The sequence below is a fragment of the Argopecten irradians genome, chromosome 4 (assembly GCF_041381155.1).
Source record: "Argopecten irradians isolate NY chromosome 4, Ai_NY, whole genome shotgun sequence".
Taxonomy (NCBI): Eukaryota; Metazoa; Mollusca; class Bivalvia; order Pectinida; family Pectinidae; genus Argopecten; species Argopecten irradians.
In genome coordinates, this window is record NC_091137.1 from 43,997,487 (window position 1) to 44,013,323 (window position 15,837).

The window sequence follows — 15,837 nt, forward strand, 5'->3', positions numbered from 1 at the left end:
TGATATGTATTTGTTGAGTTCTACTGTGGTCATTTTGATGCCTCATTTGTCATCTTCGTTTAAAAAAAAAGTCAATGTTATGACTATTATTGTCAATCTTTAGTCTGGCGGCCATCTTGATGACGTCATAATGAACTGGGGAGTTACATTACCCAGATGTATATTACAATGTTACCTCTCGATTTTCGATATCAGTAGGGTCATAAATGCATTCAAGAAAAAACCTTGGTTCGTTAAGTTGTGGGTGGGGGGTGTTGTAAATCTTAACGAGAAAATTATTGTCATAACGATATAAATATCAAAACCTGTATCTTACTTGTTTGAGTTATAATTTCCTGACTCAATTCGAAAAAACGAGATAGTTTGCAAAATCTACACTTTGTAGCATTTTCTCTCCTCTCTCTGACAAGGCAAGGCAAGTGCTTTGTTACGAGAAACTGGTTCAGACCGGTTTTTTGAAAGACGAAGCGAACTGAATACACCATAACAATAAACGTGCTTTCTGATTCGTTATAAAACACAAGTGTGTGGTCTTGCATATATATACACCATACAGGTATATATACACCAAAAACAACATTAATATCGGGTTATATACACCATAACAACATTAATACCGGGTTATATACACCATAACAGCATTAATATCGGGTTATATACACCATAACAACATTAATACCGGGTTATATACACCATAACAACATTAATACCGGGTTATATACACCATAACAACATTAATACCGGGTTATATACACAATTACATCGTAAATACAGGGTAAAATGCATAATTAGATAGTTAATATAGTGTTATATATAGAATTAATACAGGGTTGTATACATAATTACATCGTTAATATAGGGTTGTATACATAATAACATTGTAAATTAAGGGTTATATACACGATAACATCGTTAATACAGAGTTATGTACACAATTACATGGTAAATACAGGGTTGTATACATATTTTCATCGTAAAATACAGGGTTGTATACATATTTACATCGTTAATATAGGGTTGTATACACATTAACGTCATTAATATATATTGAAACCTGCAAATTGTATCTTCGTCTAAGAAGATAAAAAAACCTTTTTGTATGTGCATGTACTCCTTAAGATTAAATAAAGATATGTCCAAACGGAGAAAAAAACACCAAATGATTTTTTATTATGCAAAAAGAAGAAAAAAGGTAAGAAAAAAGTAATTACCATCTCGATGCTCATTTCTTCGTAAGGCTGAAAGATACAAAATATAACTTAGATGACCACATGAATGTTTACCTTAAATCCGTAAACAGTTACATGTTAGATCATCTTTGAGCGATAATTTGATAGTAACAAAGGTATTAATCCAATATTCAATGTTTGTAGGAGAACTAGACTTATTTATCTCGTGTGGAACAAGAACACACAATGCACGTGCGATATACATTGTATAGCCACGTGTTTTGGAACATCGATAGCCCCGTAGCTCCTAAATTGTTATTTTCTTGTTAAGAGGTTAAGAATTATTGGGACAACACATAATCAATGCGTATTTACATTGTATCTTTGTAGTCATAATTACTCATATTTGTTGCTTAAAATCTCTTTTAACGGGGTTACCTGGAACCAACTAAGTTGAACCCCAGTGACATTTTTACCTTCTAGAATCTTGATTATGAATTTCTAGAATCTTGTTTTCTGACAGGTTATTTCCCAGAGGTAACAATGATATGAATTTGAAAATCCGGATTGACATTTAAGCTCAAAATATCTGTTCTACAGCAAACTTTTGTTGATACATATCAAAAGCCTATTTAGGTAACTAAAAGCAAATGGGATGTTTCCGTCTCTACCTGTGTTTATTTGTTTAGAAGTGAAGGAAAATATTCTGTCTTAAATAAATACGAATGTTGTACAAGGTTGATTGATCTTCTTCACCTTAATGTATTCTAAATTTGAAATTTATTTCCTTTAAAAGAGTAAGATAAAAAAAAAAGATAAAGAAAACGGTTTTTGTGAAAACCTACCTTTAGACAAACATCAGGAAATTTCTATATCAAAAGGAAAAGGAAAGCAATATCAGCATTTGATATGTGAATCTACGATTACATACACATACATATTAGACTGGCCACCAGAAACTAAGTTTTGATAAGTTTTTTCGGTTGAATTTTAATGCACATGTACTTGATTATTACCTATTGTTTGAAACTTACGTCTAGAATAATATATTTTGCAGAGACAATTTTTATTTTCCCGGTAACTTATTTTCACCTTTTACAGAAATGACTTATTTTCACGGTAACTTATTTTCACAGTTTCATTCCTTACGATTATTTTACGTACTTTTTTTATTTTTATAATTTATAGTTAAGAATCCTTGTTTAGTCTTTTGATTGAAAAAATTCCAATCGCCTACGATATCCGGGAAATTAAAATTCACGCAAAAATAATACACTTTACAGAAAAGAGTATCGATCCTAAATAAATGATAGCTTGGCCAAAAATTATGAGAGGTTTTACAATGAAGAAGCTATAATCCCCGGACATTTAATGAAAATCAATAACATAGCTGCACTACTAAACAACTGATGGTGTTTTGTGTTAAAACAGATATATCAGTACTAAAAGATTGCGGAATCCTTGTATAGATGAGTTGCATTAGTTGATATCATAAAGTATTGCAATGTACTTACCATTCCCAAGCACTAAAACAAATAAACAAAACAATGCTCAATATCTTATACACTAATCCAAGAAAAGACGTTCATCGTAGGAATAGGTCTTTAAAACCTATATTTATTTATTTTGTCATGTTTAAATCGGCAGCCTCGCTTATATTGAATTGATTAAAAAGAGCGTTTGTGTTCTTCTATAATTTCAACTCTCAACAGGTACAAGACAATTTCTGGTGATGGTCGGATACATATTCCTGAACTGTACATACTAACATGCAGAGACATTAAAATTCTGGATCTACACTTGATGGTCAATAAATATATATTACATGTATATATAACAATATATTTTACATTATATTATAAAGCACATATGTAAAGACACAAATATATATTTTGTGAGTTAATAATACATAATATCAATTTTAGGTCAGAAAATCTCATATTTACATAAAAGGAACATTTTCCTCATTAGCTCAACCAGACATGTTAGCTGGTGCAAGCATAAATTGACAAACATCGTAGTTTATTTAAACATATTGTTTGTTACAGCCAGCAAAAGATTAAACATGAGTTATTAAAATTCATCAACGCCTTTTCCAAGAACAGTTACGTGCTTAATTTACACATACGTAGAAACAGCGAATCGCCTTATCACCAACATCACTGTTCACCACAACATACAATAAATATATGATTAAATAAATAACATACCAATGTAAACATCTGTAATGTAAAGACATAGATCAGTATTAATCAAAACGTATGGATGATTCTGACTCCGTATTTACTTATTACAGAGTAACCTCCCTTGTGGGTAGGTATTGATTGTAACGTCATATTTTGCGAACATCAATCTCTCCCGGGGTTCATTGCGGTCCCCACGTTCATAATCAATCTCTCCAAGGGTTCATTGCGGTCCCCACATTCAAATTGAAATTGTGGGGACCGCAATGCACCCTGGGAGATATAAGTGTAACTCTAGACTGGTTCTCGCCTCAGTAACCTCCTTATTAGCGGAAGATACACAGAGCAGAGCGCAATCTGGAGTAGAGTAGAGAACTAAAGTGAGGGAACCAGTCTAGTGATTCTAATGCCTTTTTCTTCAAAAAGGATGATGTTACATCTGTAAATACATTTGCATTAAAAATATATTCGTAACCTTAAGAATAAGGCAGTGTTCTACTTTCCTGTTTATTTTTCTCCATTTATAAGTATTAATAGATATGATGGGTCAGGTCAGAAAGAAAATAAATGGCTATCAACTTTTTTCTTTCCTACATTCGCCAAAATACATAAAAAAGCATATTTAAGACACTGACCAGGTATTCTCTATATCGCAGTATTTCTGTAATTATCTTAAAAACATTGTGAACACGTTTTTGTACAAAAATGTCAGGGAATTATAAATTTAAGCGGGGTTTATCAAGCATGTTATGGACTGTTAATGAAATATTAACAAAAATGTACTTACACCACTGTCGTATTTGTCACGCAGGGCGACAGCCATGGAGGATATACCTAGCATAAATACAATAACGTAGATAATACCAGCCATAATGTTCGTCTTCGAATTGAATGTCAATGTATCTCAGTGAAGTGCCTGTTTACAAATGCGCAACTCAACTCACAAACCTATATATAAACATATATTAATGAATCATCATTAAGGTATTACGAACATAAATATACAGGATAAATATCAACTTTCACAAAAATTCTAAAAGTTTAGAAACGTTGATGCTATCTAGATAATGTCATCATTAAGCTTTTTCGAACATGAATATGCATGAGCAGTACCAAATTCCACGATAATCTAACATTTTACGAAATTTGATAGTACAGTGTATCTAGATAACGTCCCATCAGATACTACTTTGTAAAAATACACCGATATTCAACATAGATATTTAGTAATGACATGGAAAGACATAGCTACAAAATGATGCTTAAAAAATTAGAAACCGCTTAAACATTTAACCACTACGGTGGTTACTACCTTCTGAAGTCTTGTGCTAGCATGGATTTTAGTTTTTTTTACAAAACACAAAACACAAACCAACGCCAACCAGCATATTTCATTCCAATCTAAACACCCCTTGATTACGCTCTCTGAACTGAGTGTATTCTATTCTTATATTTATCTTTATTCTCATTCTATTCTAACGATCTCGCATAGATTTGTTAATAAAATTCCCTTGATTAGCATACTACATGTACGGCTGATACTCTATGTATATGATATGAAGATATTACCGTTTTCTGTGCTTTCCAGATTTCAACTAATAGCAATGATAATAATAATAGGCTTAAAATGAATCATTCATATTTTTAATTGTTGAATATGACTACTTATTTATCGAAATAAAACAGTAACTATTTGGGAGCAACTGAAACTGAAAGTATGATTTCAGGAAATAAAGTACCGTAAGTAAAACGCTCAAATGATTTTTTAGCAATGCATCAATGACTCAGCAAGGATGTGCTCAGTTTGTTAAAAGGGGTTAATAACAACAGAAACCATAATTGAAAGTGAATAATGTCATTTATTTGAATTATGAATGATGACATAAAATTCAACTTTACTTTTATTGCAAAATATTTAAAGATGTGTAAAAGTTGACATTAAAATTATCTATTTAAAACCATACGTGTTAATGAATAAAGCTGTGAAAATCATTCAAATGGACAGACAAACATATATAATGCCTTATAAACGTTAAACGTTAGTTGGAACACATAGTTTATGCACTGTGAATTTTTTTTATGCCTTATACACGTTTAGATTGATACATACCTTCAGGAATCACTTTACAATTACTAATAATACTGTAAAAATGTGCAATGAAATTGTGGACAACAATAAAGCTTCATTGTCTGACCATATGAACTCATTTCATTACACATGTTAATATAATTATTTTTGGCAGTACTGCCAAAAATCATTTTCAGCTCTCTTTTGTACTCGTAAAATTAAAACCTGTACATTGAAAGCATTGTAATTCTAAAATGTTGGTACCTTGATTGGAGTGGAAAGAATATAACGGCACATATAACTTAAGAACCCATTGTATATAAAGATGAGGCTAAAATTGCGCCAAACATATAACCGGCAGTTAGTTACTGTCATAGATCGTTACTTTATTATAAAAAGTTGATTGGGATCTCGGAAAAAAAGTATAAGAATTCAAATACAATTACATTTTTTTTTATTTTTTTTTTATAATAATTGTTTAACTTTAATTTTGGTTTGGTAAAGACAATTATTCATTATTCGAAATAAAGAATAACTGTCTTATTTTATTTTATTTAATCGTTTGCTAATGATATGGCGTGAAATAAATGATACTTTGCAGTAGACTCATCCAGATATAGATCGAGGAGTTCATTGGTCTAGTACCATTCAGTTAATGGGAACATATTGCAGAGTTATTTACAATAAATGTAATTTTTCGTTAACACATTCTTCATGTTATAAGACTTTGGAATAGCAATCAGTGCCTTTTTGCTTATGGAGATACCAATTGAAGAATAATTGCGGTAGAAACAGGTCACACGACTAGGTTTTTGTTCTCATTACTTTATAAATGTTATCTAACATTAAATGAATTAGATGTTTTCACAATTATTTGGCGTTAATTACAGTGTTAAAGTGAAAAATAAACCATAAGATAGCTATCATCTGATAAAATAAATCCGCAGAGGTTTTCCGAACGTTAGATAACAGGAATTCCCGAGTATACCCAAATATCACTCAAAGGTCGTCGATACAGACACGCCATCCTGTCACCTGTTTACGTTTCTGTTTGATACTGTCGGGGAGTTATAATTTTGTGTTTAAATACATCCATAGTCACATATATCATGACCACAGTTATCATTAAGTACAAAAACGTAGAATTAATTGTATATATCCTGATTTAGGTCGGTTATTTTAGTTATGATAGATACATGCGAGCGACACATATATGGACAAGGTAATTTATTAGTACGATTTATTGAAAACAATATGTTAACATCCCATACTTCAGTAAAAATGAAGTACATTTAACAATCTAAATGATAAACATAATTTGTTTACACATATCTATATATAAGGAAATTTAATATTTTCAACTATTATCCCTGCCGTTTAATAAAACATTGTTATATTGCACGGTTTGATGTTATATTGCACGCTGCCATGGAAACGTTATATTGCACGGTTCGAGATGTTATATTGCACGGCTTTAGGAACACGTCGCATTTGTTATTTAATTTTGTAGAAGGCTTCCGAGAAATCGCGCGTAATAATATGACGTAATAATGACGTCACAGAAGATTTACGTTCAATTTCGCACCAGACGTCATCGTCACCGCTGTTTGTAGCAAAATGGCGACGGCAGACGACCGATTTCATTGAGTTGACGAAAACGAAATTGCTGAACTTTTAGATGCTGCTGATAGAAGGAACACCAAAAAGGCAATCAGATATGCTGAGCGGATTTTTGATTCATTCTTACATGTGTACGGAACTGATTTAAATGAACTGAATGCAAAATCTGTAGCAGAAATCAAAGAGATGCTGAGAAGATTCTATGCTTCGTCAAGAAATCAAAAAGGTGAACTGACAGCAAAAGATCGATGATCTCTATAAGGTATGGACTCCAAAAATCTTTCAAAAAGTCAAAAAATGTTGATATTGTTAATGGAGAAAACTTCAAGGAGGCCAATAACGTCTTTACTGCTATGTTGAAAAAGCTGAAAAATGAAGGCAAAGAAAGTACGGAACACAAGGAGCCATTAAGTACTGAAGATTTGACGAAACTTTACTGTTACTTAGAGGAACATATCCATACCCCTGCTGGACTCCAGAACAAGGTGTTCATTGATTTTATGTTGTATTTTTGTAACAGAGGAAGGGAAAATTTGCGCACATTAAAACAAAGCGACTTCAAAATCTGCGGTGAAGGTACTGGAAATCCTAAATATATTCAGATGAAGGACATGAAAACAAAAAATCACCGTGGAGATAGTTGTGATAATGATGTAAGCCAAGGAGGACGAATGTACGGCATCCCGGACAGTCCACACTGTCCTCTGAACTCCTTCATGTCATATCTGTCGCACCTAAATCCCAAATGTCAATTTTTTTTTGGCGGAGGCCAAAAACTATATCAGTTGGTGACATTCGGTTTGAAAATGCGCCAATTGGAGTAAACACAATTCGAAACAAAATGAAGATGTTGTCATCTCACGCCGCCCTTTCCAATACGTACACGAACCATTGCCTTCGTGCCACAGCAGTCACACTTTTAGACGGGAAAGGATTTGAAGCCCGTCACATAATGGCAGTGTCTGGCCACAAGTAAGAAAATAGTATTCGCCAATTATGCAAGGACGAACGAGGGCCACAAAAGAAAGATGGCGGAAGCTATTGGAAATGCAGTTACAGCCACAGGTAAGCACACACTAGAAACGTTTTACAATTATCTTCAAAAAGAGTATTCCTGGGGTTAGCATCAAGTTACTTACTTTAATCAAATATCTGTATTTGTCTTTATGATTAAACATATATCTGTTGGGGTTGAAAATCAATATTATATCAATAGCCTACTTATTTATGGAATATATGTACATGTATTATGTGATAAATTGATAATATGTAAATTTCAGGGCCAAGTAAACGACAGAAAGGAGTGACTGACAATGCAAGTGATTTGGTGCAATTCTTAGAACAAGATCCATCTAATGGCTCTGGAAACATGACAGGTATGATTAGGAAAATTGTTAAAAATTGTAATTTTCAGAAAGTTTGTTATTCAACTGGTTACTGTATTGATAGCAACATCAATCAACAAAAGTTATAGCCATCTGATATATTATAATGTCAAAGGTGCTTAGTATTATATTATTTTTCTTCAGAGTTCAGCTCTGCTGATGGTTTGTCCGACATGGATCTTATGGCCCTGACTGACAGCCAAGAAGCGATGCTGCTGAATGATATCACGAACTCGATGCCCAGCCGTGATGGTACCGTTCCTATACATCCCCAACCACCAGCTACAGTATTTAATATTCCGAAACATGAAAGTCATCAAGTTGTTATGAACTTTTCTGGTGTGGACGCAGTTCATATCCACTACCATTAACAGAATGATGTAAACGCGTGTACTCCTCTTGGTTTGAATTTATTTATTATTGAGTGATATTTATACTCATTAAATGTTCTGCTGGAACTTGTTTTCCTTGTTTTTCCCAACTGATTATGTAATTAAACAAATATTTCATGGGCTACTGTGCTCTAGTTTATAATATTTAACCCGAGGTGGTGGTAATCAACAAATGTTATATTGCACGAGGCCGAAGTTTGCACGAGGTTTTCATGTAGCCCATGAAATATTTGTATATATCCTGATTTAGGTCGGTTATTTTAGTTATGATAGATACATGCGAGCGACACATATATGGACAAGGTAATTTATTAGTACGATTTATTGATAACAATATGTTAACATCCCATACTTCAGTAAAAATGAAGTACATTTAACAATCTAAATGATAAACGGGAATAAATATGATATAATTGCCTTTCATGTTATAATACAGAATGAATTAATTCAGGAAATTCTATTATATATAGAATACTGTAAACCAACTGATATTCGCGTGCGATTTACTTTCGCGAATTTCGTGATTCAAGTAAAATCGAACGTTAATCTCCGCGAATTGATATCTACATCTTCTATCTTGATAGAAACTATCATTCAATAGTTTAACTCGCGAATCTTTGCGAACTTCTTTTAAAATGGAAATCGCGAACTTTAATAGCCGTGCGAGAAAGCTGGTTAACAGTATATGCATTACATTCTATAATATAAAAACTGGGTTTCATAAATGAGAATCTTAAACAGACAATATCATAGTAGTCGAACTGAACTGTATGCGTTCCGGAAATAGCGATCGCCGAAGTGCGAGAATAAAAATGAAGTTTAAGGGCATCGATATCAGAGGGTACTTTAAAGGGCAAAATTAGTCAGAACAGATTCAGATTTTTGTATTTAATATTTACATGATAAAAATTGGTATTCTGTTCTTAAAGTCATGTAATCGGTCACTAATCATCAACACTCTCATTCAATAGGGGAAGATGAGGAATTTGTTTTGAACAAGCTAGTAGTCATAAAGTTTTCATTGGATTTTGACTAAATTTGGTCAGAAACATCTTTGGGGTAATGTGAACAGATTTTGTATAAATGATGGCTCTGATTTCCCTGGGGCAGGAGGGGTTGGACCCAATAGGGGAAATAGAGAAAAAATACTTCAAAATACTACTTGTCATTAAGTTTCGAAAACATTTCAACCAGATTTGGTGTAAAGTATCTTTATGGGAAGGGGAACAAATTTTGTATAAATGGTGACTCTGACCCTCCAGGGGCAGGGAAGGCGGAGCCCAATAGGGGAAATAGAGAAAAAAATCCTTCAAAACGCTATAGTCATAAAGTTCTTATTGGATTTTGATCAAATTTGGTTAGAAACATATTTGGGGGAATGTGAACTGATTTTGTATAAATGTTGGCTCTGACCTCCCCTGGGGCAGACGTGGCGGGGCCCTAATAGTAGAAGATGAGGAAGTTGGAAAAAGCTAGTAGTCAAAAAAACATCGATAAATTATGACCAAATTTTATCAAGCAACCTTTTGGGAATGAGAAAATATTTTGTATAGTGACTCTGCCCAACACCGTTGTTTTGGTTTCAATATTTCACCGAATATTTGTTTCCCTCCCTCCAGTTATAATTTGCTGAAATGATTTTCAGATGACTGCAAAGGCCCATGGACCTCTTGTTAATATTGCATAACATCATCCTGATATATTTTTTCAGGATACTTGATTAGTGACTGATGACGTCATGGCAGAAGGTGGTCCAAATCAGGAATCGGTCCCTAAAGACGGTAACCAGACGGACTTACACCTCCTGGAGTGCCCTATCTGTCTGGAACAGCTTCACCAGCCAAGATGTCTACCATGTCACCATTCTCTTTGTAAGGAATGTCTGAGTACTTACATCATCAGTGAGGTGTCGGGGTAGAGGGATACGGCAACTACCTTTACCTACCCGGTATGTAGAACGCTTACTCACCCTGTTGATAAAACTGAGGATAAGGAGAAATGGGCCGAGCAGTTTCCTGTAGACAAAGTTGTCATAGAGCTGATACAATAAAAAGCAGTTCGAATCACCATACACACCAACTGTGACGCTATAGGCATTATAACTTCTACTGACTTTCTACCAAGAACGGAAAAAAAATCAAAAAGATGTGACAAGCACAAGAAGAAGATTACTTACTATTGCGTTGACCACAATTCATTTGGCTGCAGCAAATGTGTAACCACCGGCCACAGAAAATGCGAAGAAGTCGCAACCACTGAGGATTACTGCGAGACACTGGATAAAGACTCAAAACTAGTGGAAAGGACGACCTATATGAAAGAGGCTGCTGACTCCCTGGAATCGTTGGTAAAGAACTTACATACATATTTACAGAGCATCGCAGACGACAAGGAGTCGGCATTGCAAAGTATCGACGATATGGAGGAAAGGTTCATTCAACGAATGAGGGAAATGAAGAAGGAAATCACAGATGATTTGATAGCTAAGTACAAAGAGGAGAGTGGACATCTGAAGACGGCAAGTCAAAAGTGTGAACGGCTGAAGGTCGCTATGCAAAATACAATGGAATCGACTGTGACAGCCCGGCAGCAGAACGATCACATGGGTACGATTGTATTGTACCAGAGAGGACAAACAGAGCTGGATGCTTGGAATGATTTAGTAAAAGAGATGAGGATGACGAACACCGCTGTCAGTCTTAAGCACGAAACAGAATTTAATGGGACAAGTGTGAACTTTGGTAAAATTATCGTCCAGAAGCAACATAGAAAATCTACATATATTCCCGGCTAAACCAAATTTTTATCAGAATGTAAACTTAAGGAAGTAAGAAAAGTGAAAATAGAAACGAAATCAGATCAGCTCTATTGTATAGCTCGTGGAGTTGTTATCACTTCTGACGGTTTGGTTGTTGTAGGAGATCACAGCAATCGGAAGCTGAAATTAATCAACACTGACGGAGATGTTGTGGATGAGTTGAAGGTGGATGGATAACCTTGGGATTTGTGTTTGGTAGACAACACTACAGTTGCAGTTGCGATAGGTAATGGTGTACATGTGATGACAGTTACACCCACTAAACTTACATTATCAAATGTAATAAACATTGGGAAACCATGTAACGTATAGAAATGGAGAGTTCAATATGAGTACAGAAGGTAAAGAAGTGTACCGGGTAACAAAGGACGGTAAGGCACAGATGTTACACAAAGGTCCTAGTTATATATACACGTTATCTCAAGACCGCCGTACTGGTACTCTCTTCATCCCTTACTACACCTACACAGCGCACAGTACGGTCATCGGTAGTCTGTCTATTGACAATCTACACAAGGACGTGTTGAAGGTCGGTGTGGTAAGGATCGCATATGGAGTGGACGTGGACGGGGAGAGTAACGTCTATGTGTGTGGAAACACACAACGTGGTACAGATGTCAGGGGACGGTACAAACGTCAGGGAACTGTTAACGACAGCGGACGGTATCGACAATCCACAAGCTATATCTGTGTGTGGTGATAAGGTTGTTGTGACGAACAGAAATTATATTCACTTATATCAGTTTATCTAATCACTTTGATAACACAACTTTTGTGATGACATTTTCCCTTTATAGTTACATATCACTTAAATAACTGCTAGGTTTAAATTTATTACTTTTCTTTATTATATCCACAAGTGATGATTCACTGTTAAACCTTTAAAATTATTTCATGTCAACAATGCTTGGCAAACACCATTATGTCATCTAGTCACTTTTTAAGAACTCCTTTTATTATGACATTTTCCCTTTATACTTACATATCACATGCAGAACTGCTAGGCTTATTACTTTTTCTGATGATTCACTTTATATATAATTATAATTATATTCACTTATTTCAGCTTATTTGATCACTTTGATAAAACAACATTTGTAGCGACATTGTTCCTTTGTAGTTACGTATCACCTTAGAGACTACAAGGTGTTTACTATTTCATTAGGTTTAAACTTTCTGGCAAGATGCAGTAAGTTAAACTTTATTATTTCAGTTGAACAATGTCTAATAAACATCTACTCCATTATGTGTTCTTATTCTGTACTTTTGGTGAAGGTTTGTACCGTACTTTCCTTACAGGGAACTGTGAACTACTGACTTTAGCTTTGATATGCTATTAATGTAAATTAGCTGTAAATACAGATTTATATATCTAAGCTTTTAGTCACTATACAATGTACGATGTATTTTAAAGTCATATCTTATTTAACTAAAACGCAGGAAAAACGTGTTTTGATACAACGATGCTAGAGATTATATAACTGACAAATGCACATGGAATGTATTTTTAAAGGTTTTATGGTATATATTCAATTAAATATACAACTTATATCCCAATCGTTATTTCTTATTAGTTTGATATTAATTTATGGTTTTATTTTAATTCATGAAATTTGGGCTTGTAAAATTAGTACATAGTGCTGTAATATCGAAGATGTCAGGTCCTCCATGTAACTTTTTTTTTAATTTTTTTTTCAAACATTTTACACAGTATGTATAATGTACACCAACAAACACATATTTGCATACACACTCACTCACAACACTCAGACATCAAGTTATACGTTATGTTACATCATATATAAATATTACATTGCATAGTGTTTCTCTGCATAACATATGCATGTGTGCATACTAACATGGCACAACATACATACATGCATGCATGCATACATACATGCACATGCACAAATACACGCACACATGTCACACATACATGCACACATACATGCATGCATAGATATATGTATACAAACATACTATGACAACATATGTCTACACAAGCATACATGTATACTTATGCATGCATACATACATTCCTGCATGTATTCAAGCATACCTACTATGGTAACTACACATAATACAAAACATGTGTGTACATACAATGTATAACACACAAATACTTAGCATAACAGAACATCGATAGCACCATATCATACATACATTTAAACAAATAGCAATCTATAACACACACATATACGGCATCTTCCTGCTCTCTCTCTCTCTTCTTCCATCTCTCACACACAAACGCACACCCTCATACAGACAGACAGACGGATACTGAAGAAGACAAATAAGAAGGAAAAGGAAAGAAGAGGGACGAGGATTTTACACATACAAGTATTTATAGTATATAAATATTATTATAAATAAAAGACTCCTCCTTGTATCAACATGCCTTGTTCCGGGCGGTGAGGGAGAGGTTGTTGATGTCCTTGACAATTTATTTGCCATGTAACTCCCCTTACGTCTATCTATGATATATGTTTTGTTCCATTATTAGAACTCCCGTATTTATCGTTTTTATCTGTTTCATAACACACAATGATCATTACATCATCATATGTATTTTATAAATCGACACATTTCAGAACTAAGGATGACTTAAAGGGTTTACCTCCAAAGGGAAGTAACTCCTTTTTGTCGCCAAAGAAAATTCGGTGATAGAATGAATCATATGTAGGTGTTCGTGAGTAGTAGAACTACATGTATAGCTTAGCTTTAAAATGATTCTGTAGCATGAAACTTGAGTGTACTTTTCTTTTATCATTAGAAATATCTCCATATAAACATGTGCTACTTCCAAGATAAAATTTAATTAATTAAATCTACGTTAAGTGTTGATCAATATCTAAAAAAACATTTATTGACTTGTAAGGAATTTGTCACATGTGATATATGAACAAAAATATGATTGGAATGCTTATACTTTCGTGTAGTTTTTTTCAGTTATTAATAACTGTTTTTCTTCATTGATAACGAACAATCATTTTCATTCACATTACGTAATTATATAAGCAGTCAAAAGTAATCGATAGACTAATTACAATATAACACATATCATTGTGATGTCTAAATACGATGGATGCGACCTGATTCACTATATCAAACTTTTATCAGCAGTGATGTCAGCGTTTAATTGAAGCAAACAGATACGTTATCACGGGTATCATTTTCACTACATTGATGGATGTAAAATATAACGGAGAAAAGCAAATACATCTGGTATATTTTAAGGTCAGAGGTCAGATAGATTGGCAGTAGACAATAGATATACATATAGAGTAATGTCATTATTTGTTTTATATCTCTCACACGAATTTTAACATTTACAAAAACACAAAAAAAACCTGTTAAACAAGTTATATTGATGTATCAGTATCTTCAAAGCTATAGAATTGATACTGATACTTGGAAACATTTCATCGTTTTAATTAAAAAAATAACATAAGCATTAAAAAACAATGTTGAGGATTAATCGCTGTATATATGGGGTTATTTAATAAGAAATTGTATGCTGTTATTGAGAGAAGAAAGATTAAAATAAAATAAAAACTTCTAATACTCGTTTTATAAAATGTCATATAAAATGAACACAAATTCAAGATACTTTTGAACATATAGATAAAAACAACATACATTTCGAAGGATTTCAACGTAAAAATGTGCTTCAAAAATCTGTGGAATCTTTGAATCCTGACGTCACTGTATCTGAATGTTTTTCTTACAGCAAGACATGGGCCTGATCAGGGAACAATAATGGATTTTGAGTCACAATTTTATGTTAAGAATAAGGAAGCGTCAGGGTGTCCGTCACCGTCATACATCCGGTTTCAACAGCTGGAATGTCATAATCCACTAGTACAATATCCATATATTCATCCAACATCCAGCACATTTATGAAATGCCCTGAGAGTGGAATAACACGATGGATTATTGTAGAAATGTAAACATCAATTTTATTACCACAAAATGAAAACCATGTAAATAAAAAGACAAAGTAAGCCACCACCTTTAATAGATAATTTGTGGTGACATCCCCATGCTTATAAACAGTAGGTATAATTGTTATCCTCTATCGGAAACAAAGGATGAAGAGTACGTTTGAAATATTTCCTACAGAATTTTGCTGTCTTTATACCCCATGATAAAAGCACCGTATAACAGTACTTACAATGTGTTGTTATCGTTAACAGTGGAT

At 33.7% G+C, this 15,837-nt stretch overlaps 1 protein-coding gene across 1 annotated transcript in view; it reads right to left on the bottom strand.

Annotated features, from left to right (window-relative positions):
- Window positions 1-15,701, bottom strand: part of LOC138321794 (uncharacterized) — a 108,284-nt gene extending 92,583 nt beyond the window's left edge. The window contains exon 1 of the mRNA XM_069265760.1: window positions 15,275-15,701. The gene's annotated coding sequence lies outside the window, so the exon portion shown is untranslated. The remainder of the gene's footprint in view (window positions 1-15,274) is intronic.
- Window positions 15,702-15,837: the final 136 nt, after the last annotated feature.